Source organism: Vombatus ursinus, unplaced genomic scaffold, assembly GCF_900497805.2.
Source record: "Vombatus ursinus unplaced genomic scaffold, bare-nosed wombat genome assembly UNPS02009062.1, whole genome shotgun sequence".
In the NCBI taxonomy this organism is placed as follows: domain Eukaryota; kingdom Metazoa; phylum Chordata; class Mammalia; order Diprotodontia; family Vombatidae; genus Vombatus; species Vombatus ursinus.
In genome coordinates, this window is record NW_020948840.1 from 10,439,792 (window position 1) to 10,460,598 (window position 20,807).

The following is a 20,807-nucleotide window of genomic DNA, read 5'->3' on the forward strand; positions in this document are numbered from 1 at the left end:
TCCAAAAGTTCAACAAGTTCTAAACCACATAAGAATATTATCACCTAACCTTCAACTGCCTACCTTTCTCAAAAAGTCCGCATGAGGGATTTAGATAAATACATTGCTGAAGTCTACATAAACTAAGACTCCAGTATTTCCCTGAACTACCAATCTAGTGACTGTCAACAAAAATACATAAAAGGAAAAGAGGGTAACCCGTCATATTCTGTTGTTGAATAAACCATGCTAACTCATAGTAAACAACAATTATCTTTCTAAATGCCTTTAAACTGTCCCTTTAGTAATGTGTTCTAGAATTTTGCCAGAGATTAGAGTTATGTGCACTGGACTATAATCCAGAGATGCTACTTTTTTTTTGGAAAGTTGGCATATTTGTCTTGCTCCAGTCCCTCAGAGCCTCTTCCATATTCCACATTTTTTCAAAGATTTTTTTCTCTAGTTCAGAAATCACATTTGCCAGTCATTTCTGCATCCTGGAAATGAACATAATTTGTCTTGATCTATTGACCAAGGCCCAAACTTATGGAGGGAAAATAAGTATTCTTTTGCTATATCCTGTCTTACCTTCAGTTTTAAGCCCTCATTTAATTATATTCTTATTTTTTAATGAAAGTAATATGAGGGTCAGGTAGGTGGCCAGGAGATAGAACACAAACCCTGGAGTCAGGAGGACCTAAGTTAAAATTTGACCTCAGACACTTGACACTTATTTAGCTGTGTGACCCTGGACAAGTCACTTAACACTAATTGCTTTTCCAAAATAAATGAAGCAATGTGAATTAGTAGATAGAGAACCATCCTTGAAATCACAAAGAACTTAATTCAAGTTTTGCTTTTGAAATATGCTGACTCTGTGAACCCGAATAAGTCACTTAATTTCTCATTGTTCTAGACAGCCCTCTAAAATTCTGTGTAGTAAGAGAGTATTGATCTGTATTGGTTGAGAAGTTTCCTCATTTGAGAGTTCCCTATGCAAATGAAATAATTAGTTCATTCCCTCTCCCTTCTTGGCCCAAATATTATCTTTCTTAGCAGAGAAAATAGAAACAAAATTAGTCCTGACTTCTTTCCATCATATGTTATCATAGTATAACCCACACTGAGAAATTATCTGTTGAAATTGCACTCACATTGGTTAAAAAGGGCCCCTTTCTGTTGTGCTTAGTATTAAATGCCCATGAGGAATGTTCATGCTCTTCGCACTATTCTCAAAAGGACTTGCCTACTGTATTTTATTAATTCTACATTATCTGCCTTTTATTTTGGCTTTTATACGTATATTTTAACATGTAAACTGGATGATGAATTCCTTTCATGGCCATATAAGTTTCTTTATATACCTAACTCCTCTTTTTTTCCTTTCCATTGGAGTTATTTTTATCTGTGCCCTTCAAAATTTGACCTGCCACCTTTACTTTTTTACATACAAGATAAGTAAGGAGATATTGAGAGTACCTACTTGTCCCTGACAAATTCACATCATTTTGTCTAGATGAATTGCTCCTTTGAGGATTCAAAGAACTGGCAGATATAATTGCTGAGCTGCTGCTGTTAACACTTGAAAGTTTATTAGAGATGATAGAGGTATCACCATATTGTAGAACAAATATTGTCCTGACTTTAAAAAGGCATGGGGGAGAAGATAGAGAATAGCATCTATTGCTTTTGGGTGAGTTATATTACCTTTAATTCCTTGAAAACTGTAGAATAGAGAATTAGAAAGAGAGTTGGTGGAGATCTACAATCAGTGCTTACATGAGGCAAAAGGTTTCACCAGGAATTAGACATTCCTAGGACACTAATGCGCTGTTCATGGAATTTTGAACTGATCCAACCATTCCAGAGAGCAATTTGGAACTATGCCCAAAGGGCTATAAAACTGTGCATACTCTCTGACATAGCAATACTACTATCAGGTCTATGTGCCAAAGAGATTTTTCTTTGAAAAAGAGAAAGGAACTGTATATACCAAAATATTTATAGTGGTTCTTTTTGCAGTGGCAAAGAATTGGAAGTTCAGGGAATGTCCATCAATTGTGGAATGGCTAAACAAGTTGTGGAATATGATTGTAATGGAATACTATTGTGCTATAAAAATGACAAGAAGGATGATTTCAGAAAAAAAATGGAAAAATTTACATGAACTGATGCAAAGTGAAGTGAACAGAATCAGAAGATTACTGTGCATGGTCACAGCAATTTTACAAAAGAGTTTAATAGAGTTTCATACAACTTTTCTGATTATGACAAGTAGATATGAGCTAAATGATAATATAATTATATGGATTCAAAACTGTTTAGATGGTCAACCTCAAAGAGTTAATGGTCCAATGTCATTATATAGGATAACTCCATTAGAGTATTGCAGGGTTCTATGCTTGACCTTGCATTGTTGCATGATTGCCATCAATAAAGACATACATCAAATTTAGAGATGGCAGTAAATTGAGAGGTATAGCTAACACACTGGATAGAATAATCAAGATCCAAAAACTCTTTACAGTCTAGGATATTGGATGGAACCTAATACAAATACATTTTATAGGGATAAATGTAGAAGTATCAGGCTTGGGTAAAAATAATCAACTTTATAATTACCAGATGGGAGAATCATAGTTAGACATCAATTTGTCTAAAAATATTTGGGGGGTTAATGAACTTCAAGCTCAATATGAGTGGTGAAAAATGGTATAAAAAGACTTAATGAGGTATTGATCTATATTAAGAGAGGCAAAGAGAAAGGGAAGTTATAGTACTTTTATATTCCATTCTAATTAGGGTTAAGATTAATTTGATATCTGAAGTTTTGTATTTATTTATCTATCTATCCATCCATCTATCTATCTATCTATCTATCTATCTATATCTATCTATCTATCTATCTATCTATATCTATCTATCTATCTATCATTTATTGTTGCCTAATTTAAAAGGGACATTGATAAGCTTTGAAGAATGCTGAGAACAGGGCATCCAGGATGGTGAAAGGTCTTGAGCCTAAGTCATATCAAGAACACTTGAAGAAGGTAGGGATAGTTAGCCAGAAGAAAAGAAATCTTATAGAGTACAGAATATATGTCTTCAAGTATTTTGAAAGTTGACAAGTAGATGAAAGATTTAGATTTCTTTCATTTGTCCCCAGGGTGTAGATTAAGGAGAAATGGGTGGAAGTTTCAAAGAGACGAATACAGGCTTCAAGTCAAGAAAAAAAATTCTTAAAAATCAGGGCTGTCCAAAATGGAGTGGGCTACCTCAAGAAGTAATTGGTTTCCCCTTCTTAGAAGTCTTCAAACAGAGGCAGATTAATTACTTTGAGGGATGCTATAGTGAGGATTCCTTTCCTGTATGTGTTGGAGTAACTGGCTGTTAGTCTCCCTGTGATTTCCTCAAGCCAACTTTGTTTATAAATTGGATACACGACATCCAAATATCTTTTTTTTCCAAACTCTTTGAAATTTATTCTCCTCAAATAGAGGTTGCATATCAGATTATTTCTCTCTTCTACAAATAATTTTTAAATTAATTCTCACTTCCTCCTTGATTTCCATAAGATTACATTGAGAAAACCGATGGGATAACTGAATTTACACTAACATGTTAGTGACAGACAGCTTAATATGTTACCTCTCGAATGATTATTTGCATTTTAATTAAAACCTCTTGCAGCTGTTAATGCCTTAACCTAGAAAAATGAGTCACTTATGCCATAAATTTTGGAATTCTGGAAAGGAGTTTGGAAAAAAAATCCTTTGTTTTCACCTGGAAGAGAAAGTGCCTTCTTGTCACCCTTAAAATCAAACTATACATCAATTCTATTCAATGTGATAAACACTTATTAACTATCTACTGTTTGCAAAGAACCATGCTTGTTATTAACTAATATAAATACAAAGCTTAAGAAGATATAGACCATACCCTCAAAGACCTTACAGTCTACAACAATGTTAAGAAACAAACACAGAAAAATATACATATTGTGACCTTTAAAGAGGTATGTTACAAAAGACTTCATGAGATCCAGAGGTGAAGGATTAGTTGAAGAAAGTAGAAATGTGTAGTTTGGTAAAATTAAGTCTGACAGAGGAATGACATTTTTCTCAAAGTATATGATTAAACTTCTTGACACTAGAACACAGAACTAAGAGGAATGGGTAGAAGCTGCACAGGTAGATTTAGACTGGGGAGGGGAGGGAGAACACTTCCCAACAAACAGAGTGATCTAAATATGGAATGGAACTAATTCTTTCATGAAAAAAGTCAAGCAGTTATTAAAAAAAAATAGGAACTTACTATGTCCCAGACACTGTGCTGAGTATGGGGGAAAGAGAAAGACAAAAAACAGTCTCAGAGAAATAGAGAAAGGTAAGGGAATCCAGGACAGAGCCTTGGTGTTTATTTATACATAATGGGATATGGATCATGGTATTGCAAAAAAAAAAAACCTTGGGAAAACTGGTCAGACTGGTAGGAGACATATAATATGAAAATACAGGGAGGACTAATACTAAGAAGAAAGTTATTGCCAACAGTGTCAAAGGCTTCAACAGGGTCAGGAAGAGACAGCATTGAGTAAATACTATTGGATTCAGCAATAAAGAGAACTTTGAAGAAAAAACAATTTCATTTGAGTGATAGGCATATGTGTGTATTATATATGTATGTATATGTGTATGAACACATACATGCATGCACATACATACATATACATATATATGGAGAGAAAGATAATATACACAGAGATATAAATATATATATGTGTATACATATTGATATGTGTGTGAGTGTAGTACATAGAAAGAGATGCTTTGATAGATGGACGGATAGATATAGAAAGATAGATGGGCATATTTATCTATTGTGTATAAGGATATCTATGTCTGTCTGTCTGTCTCTCTATCTATTTATCCATCTATATCTATCTTGTCACCCTAATGAAACTGCTCTCTCTGTTAAGTTCTTTTTTATTGATAAATGTAATAGACATTTTATACACACATACACATATAATGCATAATATATTCAAATGTACAAGCATGAATATATACATGCACACATACATACATCTTAGTGTCTCTCACACCTGGAATATGCTGTTTCCTCACCTCTGCCTCTCGAAGCACTCTCTCCCTTCAAGGATTAGCTTTAGCATCATTTCCTAGAAGATTTTCCTAACCCTCCTATTTACTGTACTTTTTCTCTCCCCACGTTATTAACTTTCTTGTGTACTTCTTGTCTCCTTCTCCTTATATGATGTAAGCTCTTTGAAATAAGACAATGCTTCATTTTTGTCTCTGTGTGCTCAGTGCCTGATATGTAGTAAGCACATAATAAATGTTTATTGCATTGAATTGGATTGAAATGTATTTTAGAACAGGATTTTGGCAGCTGAGCAAAGAATGGATTACATAGGGAAGGGAATGGAAATGAGAGGTCACATTGCAATACTCTTGCTGTATTCTTGGTGAGAGCCAATAAGAGTCTCTTTTAGGCCAGTGGTTGAATGAATTAAAAGGAAGGGATGGATATGAGGCATGCTGTGAAGTTAGACTTGACAAGACACAACAATTCATTTTATATGAGAGATGAAGGATAGTAAAGAATCATGCATAACTTTGAGGTCAGGAACTTGGGTGACAGGCAGCATAACAATTGCTCATGTAGAAGAAGAGCTTAGGAGAGAAAATGGGACTGGATATATAAATCTGAGAGTCATCTGCATAGAGAGGATAATTAAGCCCAAGGGAGCTGATTGGACATTTACTTCTTCCCTATCAATTTTGCCTTTGACTGTCTTGAGCACCATTTGTAAGGACACAGACAACATTTTTGCGGGGCCAGAGTTGAATAGTGATGAGAATTGATGTTTCCAATTTTTCCACTTTCATTTTCTAGCTTTTTATTGGGTCTATATGTCTAGAAACCCTTCTGCTTGCCTTCTTCCTGAATTGTCTGAGTAATTACTTTCATTCTTAACCTTGCCTCTACAGTGGCTATCTTTGGGGCCCTTTTCTTTTTCTATTCTCACAAGCTCCCAGCTAATAAGGTGAAGCAATGAGATCAAGGTAACTGACTGAACCTGACAACACAACCTGTTCACTTTCCTGACTCAGCTAATTAGAAGCAGGAGACAGATACTAGAAGGATTTCCCTCTTTAAATGTTTTAAGGTATGTAGACTTAACCACACAGCACAGTACTTGTTGCTACCTTTCCCATTCATGCTATACATCCAATGAGTAGTACCATGGTTCTCATCACCCTCAGTCCTCCACTTAGCTGGAGATTTGCTGCTATGTTGGGGGAAGAGGCAGGGAGAAGAACTAGAGTTAGCCCAACGTCTTCTGCTGCCCTGGCTGATTTAAATTTCCTAACCTCTGGACTATCTGAACTAGAAAATGCAGTCTGGTTGACCCCAGAGTAATTTCAGAAATCTGGGTCATGCTTTCAGCCAACTTCCTTTCTATATACTTGGGTTTAAGCTTTCTGCTTAACTAGAGGCAGCTAGGTGATGCAATAGAATGAGCTACTGACATGAAGAAGGAAGAGTTCAAACCTGGCTTCAGACACTTACTAGCTATGGGTTTCTGGTAAAGTTGTTGCCTTTACTTGCCTCAATTTCCTCGTGGTTGCTGCCTTTCTCAAAGAGGACCACAATGACATCATTATGTTAGAATCTAGTTACAGTATGTCTGACTGGGGTTGATCAGACCAAGATGAACTCAAAATTCTCTACCACAGGTCAGGTACAAATAGTCTATGTGAACATTTGGGGTGGATTCTCTAAATTTGTGTATCTCATGTTTCTTTTGAGCTATTTCAATTCTGCTTTGCTCATAGAGCACAGCACCTTCTCTAATGTGAGCACTCCATGCTGAGCAGTGCTGTGCCAGTGTCTCCCACGTCACACAATCAATTCCAAAGTTTGTAAGGGAGATCTTGAGAGTGTCCTTGTATCACTTCTTCTGACCACCATGTGAATGCTTGCCCTCTGTGAGTTCTCCATAAAATAGTCTTTTTGGAAAGTATACATTTTGCATTTGAACAATGTGGCCAGCCCATTAGAGTTGCACTCTCTGAAGTAGAGTTTTAACACTTGGTAGTTTAGTTTGAGAAAGGACCTCAGTGTCTGATATCTTATCCTGACAGATGATCTTCAGAATCTTCCTAAGACAATTCAAATGGAAGCAATTCATTTTCTTGGCATGGCACTGATATATTGTCCAGGTTTCACAGGCATACAAAAATGAGGGCACCACAATGGCTCTGTAGACCTTCAGTTTGGTGATCAGTCTAATACCTCTTCTCTCCCACACTTTCCTTCAGAGCTTCCCAAACACTGAGCTAGCTTTGGCAAAGCATACCTCAACTTCCTTATCAATGCGTACATCCCTGGAAAGTATGCTACCAAGGTAAATGAACTTATCTACAGCATTCAAAACTTCACCATTTGCTGTACCAATGGTACAGAACCCAGGCAAATATGTCATCACAAAATTGGCATACAATGCTGATGAACTTCTCTGGGCACCCAAATTTTGACATAATTTTCCATAAGCCCTCATGACTGAAAGTATCAAAGGCCTTGGACACTATCAAATGTTATGTACAGACCTCTGTTCTGCTCCTGGCATTTCTCCAGGAGTTGTCAGGCAGCAAATATCATACTGATTGTTCCTCAACACTTTCTGAAGACATACTGGCTTTCAGGTAGATAACCATCTTCCAAGTGAAGGATCAGTCTATTAAGGAGGACTCTGGCAAAAATCTTGCCAGCAATGACAAAGAGTTTTCTCATATGTAAAATAGGGATAATAATAGCACTTATCTTCCAGGTTTGTTGTAAGGATTAAATGACATAATCTATTTTTTTAATTAAAAAAATTTTATTTAAAGTTTTGAATTCCAAATTCTATTGCTCTCCCCTCCAGCCCCTCCCTGAGATAGTAAGCAACCAGATATAGGTTATACATGTGCAATTATGTAGAACATTTCTATATTAGTCATTTTGTACAAGAAAACTCAAATGAAAGAAAAAAGATATCATGCTTCAGTCTGTATTCAAACAATATCAGTTCTTTCTCTGGAGGCAGGTGGTATGCTTCATCATTTAGTCCTCTGGGATTGTCTTGGATCATAGACATAGCTAAGTAAATAATATATTCTAGTGCTTGACACAATACCTAACACATAGTAGGCATTTAATAATTGCTTCCTAGCTGAATGGAAAGATAATAGAGACAAATGCAGATTTTAACAAAAGATATTGGTGGCATAAAACTAAAACAATAACAACAACAAAAAATAAAGATCACAGAATCACATGGTTTTAGAATTAGAAGGGACTTAGGAAAGTAAACCTTAAGAGGTTTTCTTTTCCTCATGAGGAGCATGGATGTCTATGTGTTGGGTACATTCCTACCCATAGTTGAAAAAAAATTCCACTGAAACATGTCAAACAAGGAATTTTTCTTCCTCTATATGAAGAAGGGGAACCCACTATTCTCCTAAGGCAGCCCATCTTACTTATGGAGAGCTCTAATCATTTAGATTTTTCCTCCCCTTATGTCCTCTAATATTTTCCTTTTGTAGCTTCTACTCATTGCTCCTGGTTCTGCCCTCTTGTTCTTTAGACATGATCTGATTCTTCTTCCTTAAGAAAAAAAGGCATAGTTTTAAAAAATTATCTGTTTTGTCAAACTTACTATTTGTTTTTCATAAGAAAAGGTCATCACCTAAAGAATTGGACTTGCAGACTTTTTCAATTCACTATCTATGCTTTCTGACTAGTATGAATAAGGAAAGAAATCCAAAGCAACTATGAGCCATTTTACCTAGTTTGATCTTAGCTCAAGCTCCTCCTCATATTACCTGCAGGCCTTCCTGATTTCTCCCCTTACCAGTACCTCCTCCTTCAAAAAGTTCCTTTGTATTTGTTTTATGTATGTTTATATATGTTCACCTTGTTTTCTCAGATAAAATGTAAGCTCTTTGAACAAAGAGACAGTTTCATTTTGTCTTTGTATCCCCAGCACCCTACATGGTACATAACACACAGTAGAGACTTAATAAATGCTTATTGATTGATTAATATGTATGTTTATATGTGTGTGTGCATGCACACATGCACAAGGAGGAATGCTGTATGTGTATGTATGCTCATTTCCACCCAAGATTGGGATAGGTTTTTTTTTTCTTTCCTGTAAGATGCTTCATAGTGTATATATGGAGGGAGACCTGGCTTCTAATTGACTGAGAGACCTCATTGAGATGTGAACATTTCAGAAAGATAATTTCAAGAAGGTGTTCTGGAGAAGTCCCTCTTCACTATACAGCAAACAGAAAGGAAACAATCCTAGATATGCTTTGAAGTCTCTGTTAGGGATTATATCAGGTAGAGCTGACTGGTCATACTCATTTAGACTGGGCTTTTATTGGCCAATGTTCCCATACCATATACATGTGAAGGGAATCAGGCTTTGAGGGAAAGCCATAAGTTTGCAAACAGAGAGGGTTCACTTTCAGAATCTAATTACATGGATGTCTGAGAATTGTTATACAAGAAGATAACATAAATTCCTCTTAACTGAAGAGGAAGGGTTACAAAAGGCCTTAGGAAGGAGAACTTCTGCAGAGGAAATTTGGTTTCTGTTTTTACTAGTGAGGAAGAATGAAAAAGCAGTCAGACAACCTATGGTAGATTATGGATGACAGTTCCAGGAGGCATTTTTTGATGTAAGTCCAAAGATTAGTGGCTTGATATTACATGAAATTGATACTCTCATTAGCTACTTTGTTCTATTTTGAGGAGTATGGCAAGAATGGACCGAAAAGGTTGACTATTGTCATGACCACAGATTTTTTTTTAAAGCCAGTGACTTCAAAGTTTTAGTCACCTCATTCCCCCTGACCTTTTCCTATAGATGGCAAAATCTTTCTTTGTTCCTTGTTTCACAGCTAGGTAGCCCAATGAAGAAAACATTGGATCTGGAATCAAGACCTGAGTTCAAATCCAGCCTCAGACACATACTAGGGCAACAAGTCACTTAACCCTTATCTGCATCTGTTTCTTCATTTGAAATGAGGACGATGACAGATAGGATCTGCCTCCTAGGGTTCTTGTGAGGAAGAAATTGAGATACTATTTGTAAAAGATTTTACATAAATGCAAGGGAATATTATTATTTTTTATTTTTGTTGTTATTCTTATTGTTGTTGTTATTCTTTAAGTTGTTCTTAATTCTTGATTTGTGCAGCATATTAAAATCTAACTTGACCTTGATACAAAATTATAAGCACTCATAACTGCTTTGGGATGTGTGTATGTATTCAACTGAGAATATAAAAGTAGAAGTATGAAAGAGAAGGAGCCAATGAATATCTTTGAGCACGTAGAGAAAAAAGTAGAGAAGATAACTCTTCCCTGAATGTTAGGATGGAAACAATTCTTTTCTTCCTTCACCTCTAATTACCTCACTCCAAAAAAACCTTAGGGATACTGAAAGGGGGGAGTCTTTTAATAGGTGCCATTTTAATCCCCATTTTGCAGATGAAATGAAGGCTTAGAGAAGTTAAGTGACTAGCTCAAAGTTACACAATTATTAACTATGAGGCAGGATTAGAAATCAAGCATCCTTGAATCCAAGGGTAGCACAATAGCACTATGTCACCTATTAGAATCCACATGAAAGAGGGAACTCATAAGGCAGAACGACCTGAAAGTGACTTAGTTTGTCTCTGATGTTTTTGAGCAGAGGCTACATGACCACTTGTTGGGCATGTCATAGTGAAGATTCTTTTTTTCAGGTATGGGTTTGACTAGATGTTATCCCTTCCAACTATTATATGACTCAGTTTCTGAATCAAGGAGTCAGGATCAGAAAAAGAAATATTTGAGCTGAGGCTTAGAACGAAGGCATTTTTTTTTTGTTTTTTGCTAGGCAATGGGGGTTAAGTGACTTGCCCAGGGTTCACACAGCTAGTAAGTGTTGTGTGTTGTGTGTCTGAGACCAGATTTGAACACTAAAGCATTTTAATAATCAAATATAGGCAGGGATAGATTGTAAATGATATTATTTCCCCATTTTACAAATGAGGAAACTGAGATTTGGGGAAAGAAAATGACTTGCGTGTGTTGGCTAATAAATGTCCAAAGCAAAATTAGAATAAAATCTTGATTCCCAATCTAATATTATCTTTACCAGTACACACTGACTATATTTTTTTAGGATACTAAGCAAATAGGAAGGTACGTTGGGTATAACCCCCAAAGTTTGGAACATGGCTAAGTTGTACAGCAGATGAGGAACTCTTACAGCCCTGGTATCAGAGCCAGCCTTTTGACAAAATGAGATGAAGGTGAAGTTCAACTTTGATGCATCTGTCTTCCTTTGTGGAGCCACTGTGGCATAGGGGAATAAACTTAAATCTTAAGGTCAAATCCTAACTTAGTTTCATACTGGCCTTAGAACCTTAGGCAAGATATGAAGCCTCAAATTTTCTCATGTGTAAGTAAAATGGGAGTAATAATATTTATACAACCTCTCTCACAAGGTTGTTATCAAGACTGTTATTATTCTCTTTCTGGGCCCATTTCTCCCTTATGAAATCCTTTCCATCCTCCTCTCCTATCAGCTTCTTAGGCTTCCTTGCTTTCCCTTAAGTCTAATTAACAATGAGGCTTTGAAGATTTACTGTGTTACCCATTGCAGGGTGAATTTGCAGGCTGAAAAAGGACCTGAGGGAGAAGGGAATGATTAACACAAAAGCATTAATTGTTGATAAAGGGTTTTCAGTAATTAGTGAAGGAGATATTTTATAGGGAAAATCACTAGTCCCTCTAAGCATGCTATGTTGTAATTGTTTACTCTGCCCAAAGGTAACCTGACACTAATTATCACTGTATTCCTCTTCTTTTGAACTCGTCCTATTACCATAACTGTGTGACTTTGGGCAAATCACTTAATCTGCCTTAATTTCAGGGAGGGGTTGGACTAGAACTCCCCTGAGCTCCTTTTCTATTCTTAATGTATGATCCTATGAACCCTGCAACTTCCAGGAAGCCAAAAAGTCTTGATGTGGACAAACATCTTACCATCTTAAATGTTTTAACTTTTTCTCTTAAACATCAGCACTTCTGGTTGTAAAGGAAAGCCTGTGAACCCAATTCAATCTTCCTACCTCTACCCTCCACCAACATTCATCTGCATGCCACACTTTGAAATCAAAAACAAAAACAAAAATAAAAATGCTCTTTATATGGAATCAAAGGCTAAAGAAGTGATTAGCATAGGTGTGAGTATAGGTACCTCAAATCTTAAATTACACACTGGACAGAGCAGCATCCAGAGGGTGGTGATGTTGTTTCTCTGTGGCAATCCCTGCCTGGAGATCCATCACTTCTATGTCATTGTTTGGTCTGAGCCACTTGGCATGACTTCACTTCCTCACCTCTGCCTGGGCAAAATTACCCAGAAAGTTCCAAAACTGTAATGCTCACCATTTAAACCCTTATGAGACTGGAGACTTGACTCTTTGGATTCTGGAGGATAGCCCCTCTTCCAATGTAATTGCACCCGTAGTTAGATTATTTTATCCAAAAATCTCTCACTATCCCAGCCCCATCAAATTACTTAGGGTTTTTTTCTTTGATTGTTTTCTTATCTTAGGTAAAATAATGTCAATTTTATCTCACCAATGAAGATGACTCAGTGTCTAGAATGCATTTCTTGATCATATATATACTTATTTGTTTTATATCTGTGCATATTCATACATACATGTCTGTATAAACAGTTTAGTATTAATCAATTTGTTCTGAAAACCCAAGGTAGAGTGCATCTCAAACTGGATATAAGGATTTCTTAAATTTAACCAGTGCTCAGTGAAATCAACATGGAATTGGAGCTTGATTTTGAGACCTACTGTTGATAATTTCTTGTAAATTTTGGAAGGGAATGCAGTGGTGCAAATTCTATCTCCATTTCTCCTAACAATTTGTCCCCCATATTCGTAGCGCATAACACAGTGAGAAAATAGTGTTATTCTGGAAATTCATGCCAAGGCACTGAAAGTTTCAACTTATTTTGTTTTAATTGACCAGGTAATAATCTTGTTTTTCTACGTCATAAATCAAAATAATTTATTCTTTCTGAATCAATATATTACTCTGTAAAATGGATATAATGATCTAAAAAATTATATTCTTTTTATTCCCATCATGGCCCCACTTTTTTCTGTTGAACCTTACCTTTTCTTCTTCAAATGCTGACCTCAAATGTGAAATAATCTTAAAAATTTAGTTATTTTACTTTGTATTACGATTAATTGTGTATTTCACTTCATCTTCCCTACTAGATTGTAAGCTCCTTGGGGGCAAGACCCATGCCTGAATAAAGGACAGATATGATATGGTGGAAAGAGTTCTGGACTTAGGGGTGCTGGAGAAACCTGAATTGAATCTAGACTCTGGCATTTATTAGATAGATGGTAGTAGGCAAACTATTTAACATTTTAGCTTAACTTTAGGACTGTATAAAAATAATAATGCTTACATTATTTATCTCATAGGGTTGTCATGGGGAAATCTCATGGTAAACCTTGAAGGGCTATATAGGGTGTCACAAAAGTTTTAATGAAGTTTTAAACTATCAAAACTTAAAAAAGAAGAGAAAAGAAAAAAAATTATTAAGTTCCTGCTATGTGTAAGACACTCTGCCAAGTGCTTTACAAATATTTTCTCACTTGATCTTCACAAGACCCTTTGATGTAGGTGCTATTATTATCTTCATATTATAGATTATGAAAGTGAAGTAGATAGAAGTTAAGGGACTTGCCAAGGTCACATAGCTAGTAAGCATCTGAGGCAAAATTTGAACTGAGATCTTCTCGATTATAATCCCAGGGCACTATCTACTCTGCCTTCTAGCTGCTTTAGTGTATACTACTGTCCATTATAAAAAGAATCATTTTTCTTTTTTTTTTCCTACCCTTCAATATCTAATAAAGTTTATTTCACTTGGCAGACACTCAGTAAGTGTTTGGTGAATCAATTATTGAACTCATTATAGAGAAAACAATGAAAGAGAACCTGAAAAACTTTGTAAGATCTAGAAAGATGGATTTACTGGGGACTCAAATCACAGAATTTTAGAGAAAGGGAAGATCTTAAACCTAATTGGATGTAATCTACTCCTTTTCAGATGAGGTTGAGATTGTGTCTTGTTTATATATCTATATCTATATCTATAGATACATATACATATGCATACATACGTATATACATACATACATATACACACACACATACATATATGTGAGGCAATTGCAGTTACGTGACTTGCTCAGAGTCACATAGCCAGTGTTATGAGTCTGAGGCCACATTTGAACTCAGGTCCTCCTGACTTCAGGATTGTTTCTCTATCCACTGCACCACCTCCCTGCCCCCCTCTTGTTTATATTTTTAAAAAATGTATTGAAGTGACTTGGCCAAATCACATGGTTATATAATAACAAAACTAGGATTACACGCAAATGTCCTGACTTCCAGGTCAGCACTTTTTCCATTATATCACACTGGGCATTGTTTTTTTGTCCTCTTCTGTCCTCTTGACCTTCATTATCCCCCTCTGACAATGTCCTTTCTTTCATATTTCCCTTGATCCTGACAACACAGATTTCAAATGGGAATTGTAGCAGACAACCTTGATTTGTCCTTCACTGTAATATCTTACAAATGTTTATTTGGACATGGACAGTTTTAAGAAGTAAAATATCAATCTATGTGCATGGCATTTGTAGACATTTCTAGTGAATCAATTTTAAAAAATCTTACATATACCACTATTTACAGCTCATCCAAGTGAAAGCTTTCTCTACCCTAAGTCAGGGCATGCTGCCACCTAAGCCTGTCTTTTTTGATTGAAGGGGTGATTTGTGTAGCCAAAGAGTAAGACACAGGCTTTCTGGAGTATAAACAAGCTTTATCAGAAAGCAGAATTGCCTTGCAACCAAGATGAATTCTGCGAGAGGGGAGAGAGGGAGAATATATGTTGGTTTGTGGTATGGATGACAAGTTCTTCCAGCCACAGTGATGCAAAATGTCACTTAAGGTAATGAAAACCCATAGTAATGTGGTTAAAATGCTTGCCACAACTTATAACAGGCACAGCAAGCTTTGAGAGAGCTTTTTACATTATTGTTCTTGTCACAAGTGAAATGAATCCATAGCTCACAATTTCCATCTGCAGTGGTAATTCAGGGCTGGTGGTTATGATTGGCGGGCAGTGAAGGAAAAGGCTGCAGTGTAAGAAGCACCTGTTGTTGCTCTTCTTGAGATGCGGAGTAGCAAAAGTGAAACAAAGGTAGAGAGAATAAAATATTGAGAGTTGTACTTTGATTGATAGTTGTACTTTGAGTTCTTCAATGAATATCAGCCAAGAAAGGGACCTTAGAGAGCAGAAAAAATCACAGTAGAATGGAAAGAGCCTTGATTTGATATCACAAAACTTCCTACCTATTTGTCAATAGCCAGGTCAGTCAACCTTGCTAGGCCACAGTTCTTTCATTTGTTCTAATATATTTTTAAAAATTTATTTTGTTAAATATTTCCCAATTATATTAAAAATACCTGTATTTTTACAAAATTTAAGTTCCAAAGTCTTTCCCTTTCTTCTGCCCTTTTCCCACCCATTGTGAAGGCAAGCAATATATCAATTATACATATGAAGTCATAAAAAAATCGTATTAGCCATGTTGCAAAAGAAAACACATAAAATATAAGAAAAATAAAGCAAAAAAAAAGAAGTATGCTTCAATATTCACACAGAGTTCATCAGTTCTCTCTCTAGAGGTAGATGGCAATTTTCATCATGGGTCCCATGGAATTGTCTTGGATCATTGTCTTGATCTGCTGCTAAGTACCTTAGTGGATAGAGTGTCAAGTGTGGAGTCAGGAAGACATTCAAATCTGGCCTCAGGAACTTAATAGCTGTGTGACCTTGGGCAAGTCACTTAATCCTGTTTGCCTGTTTCCTTGTTTATAAGATGAACTGGAGAAGGAATGGCAAACCATTACAGCATCTTTGGAAAGAAAATCCCAAATGGGGTCACAAAGAGTCATATACAACTGAAATAATTGAACAAAATCAAGAAAAATTGTCTTGATCAGAGTAGCTAAGTGTCTCACAGGTGATCATCATTGCAATATTGCTGGTACTGTGCACAATATTCTCCTGATTCTACTCACTCCTCACATAAAACTTCCCAGGCCTTTTTTTTTTTCCTGAAACTATTCTGCTCATCATTTCTTATAGCACAATAATATTCCATGATATTCACATACCACAACTTCTTCAGCCATATCCCAAATGTTACATATCTCCTCAATTACAATTATTTGCTACCAAAAAGAGCACTGTTATAAAGATTTTTCTACAAATAGATAATTTTCCTTTAATCTCTTTGGGATTTGGACATGGTAATAGTATTTCTGGATCAAAGGGAATACATGGTTATATTGCCCTTTGGGCATGGTTCCAAATTGTTCTCTAGAATAGTTTGACCAGTTCATAATTCCATCAACAATTCATTAGTACCCCAATTTGTCCACAGTTCCTCCAGTATTTATCATTTTAATTTTCTGTCAAATTAACCAGTCTGATAGGTATGAAGTGGTACTTCAGAGTTGTTTTAATTTGTATTTCTCTAGCCAATAGTGATTTAGAGCATTTCTTCATGTAACAATTGATAGTTTTGATTTCTTCTTCTGAAAACTGCCTCTTCATATTCTTTGATCATTTATCAATTGGGGGAATGGCTCTGTTTTTAAATTTGGCTCAGTTCCATATATATTTGAGAAATGAGACCTTTATCAGAGAAACTTGCTACAAATCATACCCCCTCAGTTTTCTATCTTTCTTCTAATTTTGGGTGCATTGGTTTTGTTTGTGCAAAATCTTTTTAATTTCATGTAATCAAAATTGTTTATTTTACTTTCCATGATCATCTCTATCCCCTCTTTGGTCATAAATGCCTCCCTTATCCATAAATCTGACAGGTACATTTTTTCCACACTCTTATAAATTACTATGATTTCACCCTTTATTTTTAAATAATTTATTCTTTTTAATCTTATTTTTGGTATATGATGTGTGATGCCAGTCTCTGCCTAGTTTCTGCAATAATGCTTTTCTGTTTTCTTAGCAATTTTGTCAAAAGATAAATTCTTACCTCAAAAGTTTGGAACTTTGGGTATACAAAACACTAGGTTACTGTAGCCATTTATACTATGTAATGTGTACCTGATATATTCCACATATTCACCACTATTTCTTTGACAATACCACATTATTTTCATGATTACTTCTCTAATATAGTTTGAAATCTGTTACTGCTAGGAGCCTTCCTTCACATTTTGTTTCATTTATTCCCTTGATATTTTGGACCTTTTCTTCCCTCAGATGAATTTAATTATTTTTCCAGGTCCATAAAATAATTTTTTGGTAATTTAATTGGTATGGAACAGGTAAATTAATTTAGACAGAATTGTAATTTTTACTATATTGCTTCAGCTTCCTTATGAGCTATGAATATTTCTCCAATTATTTAAGTATGTCTTATTTGTGTGGAAAGTGTTTTGTAATTGCATTCATATGCTCCCTGGATTTGTCTTGGCAGGTAGATGGTGAAGATTTTGTACTGTCTGCAATTATTTTAAATAGAATTTCTCTTTTGATCTCTTGTTGCTGGGTTTTGTTGGCAATATGTAGAAATGCTAATGTTTTCTGTGGCTTTATTTTTATATCCTGAAACTTTGCTAAAGTTGTTCACTGTTTCAACTAGTTTTTCACTTGATACTCTAGGGTTCTCTAATTATGCCCTCATGTTATCTGCAAAGAGTGATAGTTTTCTTACCTTATTGACTATTCTAATTTCTTCAATTTCTTTTTCTTCTCTCCTTGCTATAGATAGCACTTCTAGTACAACATTGAATAATAGTGGTAATAATAGACATGCTTGCTTCACTTCTGAACATAGTGGGAAGGCTTCAGGTTTATTCCCTTACAGATAATGGTTGCCCTTCATTTTAGAAAGAAAATATGTATCATTTAAAAATAATGGCTCCTTTTAATCCTGTTTTCTAGTGTTATTAGTTTGAATGGGTACTATATTTTGTGAAAATATTTTTGCCTCTATTGAGATAATCATATGATTTTTATTATTATTGTCATTTATATGGTCAATGATCCTGATATTATTCCTAATATTGAACCATTCTTACATTTTTTTAAAAAAATTTTTGTGGTAATTTATTTATTTATTTTTTTTGTTTTCAACATTTACTTCCACAAAATTTTGAGGTCCAAATTTTCACCCCATCTCACCTCTCCCCCACACCCCAAGATGACATGCATTCTAAATACCCTTTCCCTTAGTCTGCCTTCCCTTCTATCTCTCCCCCCTTCTCTTATCCCCTTCCCCTTCAATTTTCCTGTAGGGCAGGTTGGATGTCTGTACCCCATTTCCTGTATTTCTTATTTCACAGTTGCATGTGAAAACATTTTTTTTAAACATGTATTTTTAAAACTTTGGGTTCAAAATTTTCTCCCTTCCTCCCTCCCCACCCACCCTCATTGATAAGGCAAGCAACTAAATATAGGTTATACATGTGCAGTTACGCAAAACACTTCTATATTAGACATGCTGTGAAAAACTAATTCTATTTCCCTTAATCCTATCCCACCCACCCATTTAATTTATTCTTTCTTTTGACCCTGTCCCTCCTCAGGAGTATTTGCTTCTGATCACTCCCTTTCTCAATCTGCCCTCCTCTCCATCATTCCCCTACTCTCTTGTCCCCTTCCCCCCTATTTTCCTGTAGGGTAAGACAGATTTCCGCACCTAATTGAGTGTGTATGTTATTCCCTCCTTAAGCCAAATCCTATGAGAATAAGATTCACTCATTCCTCTCACCTTCCCCCATTTTCCCTCCACTGTAAGAGCCTTTTCTTTTCTGTTTTTTTTTTTTGTGGCATATTTTACCCCATTCTACCTCTCCTTTTCTCCTTCTCCTACTATATTCCTCCCTCACCTCTTAATTTTATTCTCCAGAAATGACCCTTTCATTTTCAACTCACCCTGTGCCCTCTATCTATCTATCTATATCTATATATATGTACATATAATTTTTTCCCCCTCCAACTACCCTAATACTGACAAAGGTCTCATGAGTTACAAATATCATCTTTCCATGCAGGAATGTAAACAGTTCAACTTTAATAAGTCTTATAATATTCTCTTTCCTGTTTACCTCTTCATGTTCCACTCGAGTCTTGTATTTGAAAATCAAATTTTCTATTCAACTCTGGTCTTTTTGTCAGGAATGCTTGAAAGTCCTCTATTTCACTGAATGACCATTTTTTCCCCTGCAGGATTATAATTAGTTTTGCTGGGTAAGTGATTCTTGGTTGTAATCCTATCTCCTTTGCTCTGCAGAATATTATATTCCATGCCCTGTGGTCCCTTAATGTAGAAGAAGCTAAATCTTGTGTTATCCTGATTGTGTTTTCACAATGCTTGAATTGTTTCTTTCTGGCTGCTTGTAATATTTTCTCCTTGACCTGCGAACTCTGGAATTTGGCTATAATATTCCAGGAATTTTCCTTTGGGGATCTCTTTCAGGAGGAGTTCGGTGGATTCTTTCAATTTCTATTTTGCAATCTGGTTCTAAAATATTAGGGCAGTTTTCCTTGATAATTTCTTGAAAGATGGTGCCTAGGCTCTTTTTTTGATCATGGCTTTCAGATAGTCCAATAATTTTTAAATTCTCTCTCCTGGATCTATTTTCCAGGTCAGTTGTTTTTCCAATGAGATATTTCGCATTGTTTTCTAATTTTTCATTCTTTTGAATTTGTTTTACAGTGTCTTGATTTGTCATAAAATCACGAGCTTCCAATTGCTCTATTCTAATTTTTAAGGAAGTATTTTCTTCAGTAATCTTTTGGACTTCCTTTTCCATTTGGCCAATTTTGCCTTGTAGGGCATTCTTCTCCTTATTGGCTTTTTGGACCTCTTTTGCCATTTGGGTTAGGCTATTTTTTAAGATGTTATTTTCTTCAGTATTTTTTCGGGTCTCCTTTAGCAAGTTGTTGACTTGTTTTTCATGATTTTCTTGCATCACTCTCAGTTTTTCCTCTACTTCTCTTACTTGCTTCTCAAAATCCCTTTTGAGCTATTCCAAGGCCTGAGACTGATTCATATTTTTCTTGGAGGCTTTGGATGTAGGAGCTTTGGCTTTGTTGTCTTCTTCTGGTTGTATGTTTTGATCTTCTTTGTCACCAAAGTAAGATAATATAGTCTGACTCTTTTTGCGCTGCTTACTCATGATCCCGGCCAATTACTTGAGTTTAAACTCTTTGTTAAGGTAAGAGTCTGCTTCCAATGTGGAGTATATACTGTCCCAAGCTTCAGGGGTTTGTATATCTGTTTTCAAAGATACTTCTAGGTACCTGACAATTTTCCGTTCTTCCAAGGTGGTATGATAAGGGGTGAGATGTTACCTCTCCACAGCCACAACAAGTTCCACCACACCAGTGCTCCTCCTTGCCCCAAGACTGCCCCTCAGAACTGTGACCCAGATCCAAGCACCGTTAAAGCAAGAGATTCCTGCCTCAACACTGACAAAGAGATTCCTGCAATCCCCTTCTTATCAGCCACTTGATTCCCCCTCAGTCTGTGGGCCAGAAGCTCAGGAAACAGCCATGTACTCCAGACTTGTGACTGAGACCTAGCTCCTCTCTCACCACAGTC